A 4682-nucleotide genomic window follows, 5' to 3' on the forward strand; every position below is an offset into this window, starting at 1 on the left:
AGAATCAAACAATTGCTGCGATGTCCAATATTTCCCTATAAGTCATCATGAAACAAGTCTTCCATGTTTTGTTTTGTTTTTCAAATTACATATGTAATTTATGAACTCTCTTTTTTAAACTATATTTCTGTGGTGGGAAGGGGGGACTGTTGAGCCTTTTCATGCAATTATTTTTCAAAGATACTGCACAGTGTATACGGTAACAAAAACTTTGGAGTCCTTTAATAATGTACATGCGTATATGGGGGAAGTATTTGAATGGTATATAATATTAATCAGATTTCATTGTCATGGTATAAACTGTGACAAAATACAAGCATAAATGTGTATTTCTACCATCCCTCAAAGGGAATCATACTATCCACTAGTACACTGTCAAATATACCAATGGAGTTTTCATCCACTGCATAATGGGCAGACATCAATTTGGAAAAGTCTAGACTTGTATCTTTGTCTGTGTCAATATTGCGATTAAGCTGAATAGCAATGCTAAACATTTGCAGCAGCATATAAAAAGGATAATTTCCACAATGTACAGATCTGTAATAAAAGAAAAAAAAAATCACTCAAATGCATTGCACAGTACGAGGACAGCCGACCTCTATAACAATCCACTAGTACAAATGTGGATGATACGGCTAGACCTGTTAATAAGAACAAAAAGGTGTATTAAAAGGTATACACTATTTACATATATATTACGTACCCTCAATCTTTATGAATGTGTGAAAAAGAATACTGTTGAAAAGTACATTTGTATAATTGAAAAGACAGCAATAACACACAATAAATGGTAAGCTTTGTTTGAAACACTTCTTAAAATTGAAATGACATATAGATGCCAATCAAGACATCTGATCGAAAGTAGTATTTTATGTAATGTACCATTTCAGACAGATGCAAGCCACTAAAATTGAGTGATATAAATAATTGAGGGTCATATACAAACATATTCATGCATATGTCAGTGCCCAATTATCAACAGCTGATATTTGTCAAACACCAATATTGTCCAAGATATTTGGTGCTATTGTCCCAAGAGGCATTTTCTCTGCCATGGATGTCAGCAAATTGTGCTGTTTGTTCTTATTTTTTGTAAATAAAGTAAAATGCTAGTTTGATACTCATGTGTCAATAGCTGAAGTCTACTTGGCAGCAGATAGTCCAGTTAATACTGTAAAATTAGAAATTTTTGCATGTATTTTCAATTTCACGAATTTGCCATGAACTGGAAAATGAAAATGCATGTGAGAGTTCTTGTCTACACATTGACCTGAATTCATGTAGGTGGTACAAATGAAACCATGGACAAAAACCACGGAGCGCCAAGTGTCGCACGGAATATTTCTTTACGAAATTGGTCATTTCTTCGACAAAATGACCGCTTCGTTAATGAAATTATCATTCCATGGACGAAATGTTCATTTAGTTACAAAATGTTGTCATTTCGTTACAAAATAATAATTTCATCATCGAAATGACTGATTTCTTAACGAAATATTCAATTCGGCAGTTGGCGCTCTATGATTTTTGTTCATGGTTTAAATCATGGTTTCGTTTGTACCATCTTCGTGAATTTGGACCTATGTGCATTAAATGCCAGTGGAAATTCACCAAAATATCATGCAGAGAAAAAGCGGCTGGCTCCGATTCGCAAAAATTTCATGCCACAAAAATTTCATGCTTTACAGTACTGTTTTCAAGTCTTATGCATGCCTTTAAAAGCACAGGAGCTTCCGGAAAAACAGACCAGCTTGTATCTCAAAGCAAGAACTAATGCATGGAAAATGGTTCCAAATATCGAAACACATTGAACATGTACAGGTGGCTAATACTGCACACATAGGTACTGCATCTTAAGAGAGAGAGAGAAAACTAACATTGGTACTGCATCTTAGGAGATATCCATACATTTAAATACATTGATACACCAGCCTATGTGTAAAACAGTCATTCTAGCCAAAACAAATGATATGGAATGTTGACAGAATTTTCAGCACAGTAGCTTAGGGAAGTTAAATACCATGCTTCAAGCATATACTCTATCTTTTTGAAGTCAATAGGCAAGAATACATTTGGAAGTATTTAGAATTCAGACTAGCAAACTTTGATAGGACTTTACTTCGCACAGAGAAAAATGAAGATACAGGACTGGCACAGGTACCTGAGAGTAGATGGCAATGCTGCAAGATTTATTACAATTATTTTTTTTTGAAATCATAATCAGCATAATTTTGATAATTGCCTCCACTCTGTACGAGATATTTGATTCAGGGAACAAAAATTCCATTAGCACAGCATATGAATGTGAATGTATGCATGTATGTGAATATGCATATACATGTACTTATTTTTAAATGTGTTACTTCTCTTTTTTCTTAATTCAATCATGCACTCAGTTCTCTCTTTACTCATAAAGTCATACTTGGAATTTTGAATAAAAAAGTATGCAGTTGGCATTTGGTGCTGTGAAACAGAACGACCCTAGACATACATCAATCATGCAATGTTGCGACAACCACCTTGCGTGAGAAAAAGAATTTTTCTTCATGACTTGTGTGCCATGGCAGTGTATCATTGCATCTTCTGTCTACCATAGGTACCTGTACCTGTGCCAGTCCAATTGAGAAATGTCATTTTTCACTGTGACAAAGCACTTGAATTACAACTACAAAATGAAGGTGGGCACATGATTTCATGTCTAAAGTTAACATACTCACAATGCTAGAATTCTTTATATGTCACAAACTATAAATCTTTAAACTTGGCAAACATCAGCAATGACTGTTAAAAAATATCATTACAATAACAAAATACTTCATAGTTCTGTCATATATGTCCATAACTGTACATTATCAAAGATGAATATATACATACACACACACATAAGCGCATTTATAGAGGGTGCATTCTCGGTGATAGATTCATGGACGGAGGTGGGACACACAAACTCTTTGAGACAATGCAATTTCTACACCATAACTACACTCTCTTTTATGTAGTTGCCCTTTGCTTCTTAAGTCATCTATTCTTTACAAAATAACCTAGTTTAAAGAAGACACCTATCTTCTCTACCAGAAGGGTGCAAGAGACTTATCCAAAGAACCAAGACAGACTTTGCCAGTTTCAGTTGTTCATGGGGGAAAGTGCAAGCAATTGTAACCTTAGAAACTGTGACATCACATTACGGTGTATATTTTTTTCCCCAAAGCAAAACTTGTCTTTAAAAATTAACATTGACAAAAGTGTGCGGAGCAAAACCAGAAAGCGGCCTGAGGTATATGTGTTTTGATATAAATCTATATTCATAGTTTGGCAAAGTTAATTGCGATAAATATACTCTTCATCCCTCTCAATTTTCATTTTCTGCTGACAGTGAACTTTAAAAAATGCCACCTTCAGTGAGAAAATGGTGCAATCTATTACTTCATGTGTCTTTTGGGGTTTAAGTTAATGCAAAATAATTTGTGGTCTGCTTTATCATGTCAAAAACTTAAAGCTCTCATACCTTTCAACATGGAAAAAAAGAGAGACAGCCTTTATCTCAATTCACATCCCCTTACTGTTGGTAACATAGTGGCAGAAAGCACTGATCCATTCATATATATATGTAGCAGCACGGCTAACTCAAAATTTATTTTACAACCATTGTGTATTGGGATGCTAACGATTAATCACAAGGCTTGAATAATAAGATGGTTATTCATCCTGTCTATAAAATCATACCTTTGCAGTCATCAGAGCAAAATTTTCCCGCTGCCTTAAGCATGGCTCGACATTAACTATTTTGTCTGGTTGCCCATGTGGACCACTTAAAGTCTTTAAATCTGAAATTCTAGTGATCCCCAAAAGATATGTAGTGGCTCGAATGGCAAAAGTGACTATCCATTTTGAATCTCAGTTGCCCAATTGGGCCACTCACAGATAAATTTGGTGGTCCAATGCCAGTTTTTAGTACCCCTGCAGGCCACTGAACCACCTGCTAATGTCGAGCCCTGCCTATACGCTGGCAGAAGAATGAATCAGCCAAAGGATGCCGAACCAAGCCAATTCCATACTTAATCAAATTATGCAGCAAAATTCTACATAAAAATTGCCACCTTGTACCAGCATTCTGTGCCAGCATCTTGAGGAAACTAGAATTGGATGGAGCAGATTGTGGATGATGAATATGTAATAATTCAAGATCTCTCTCCTCTGTTTTAGTGGTCTAGATATCAGGGCAGAAGGGCACAATGTTCCTGTTACTAAATTGATTGTCCACAGTTATTAGTTAAAACCTTATTTCAGAGAACAAATTTAGCACTGAAATCTCTACACATGATTAATTCACTGATTCTACAGAGGCTACAAGAGTGACTTCACTTGAATGCAGGACTCGCAGTACTGCAATGTTCATTTCGGGATGACAGAATGCTAAAACCATTGTAAGGACAGTAGATATAGCATGGATATATATTCTTAGTGTCCATATTACCTATAACTCATTTCCTGAATGATTATCAAAAATCATCCTGACCTCTAACAGTGTCACATGGTCAAGGGTCAGGGGTCAACTCCAAGGTCAAGGGTCAACTCCAATGTCATCTCTCCAACTTGCCTGTCTCTACGAGCCCCAACATGTTGGCGATGTCACTTATCTTCACGCGGGGAAATCTACATCCTCATTCCTCAACATCCTG

Source organism: Diadema antillarum, unplaced genomic scaffold, assembly GCF_040938485.1.
Source record: "Diadema antillarum isolate AM-2024a unplaced genomic scaffold, OU_Dant_1.0 seq00000463_RagTag, whole genome shotgun sequence".
In the NCBI taxonomy this organism is placed as follows: Eukaryota; Metazoa; Echinodermata; class Echinoidea; order Diadematoida; family Diadematidae; genus Diadema; species Diadema antillarum.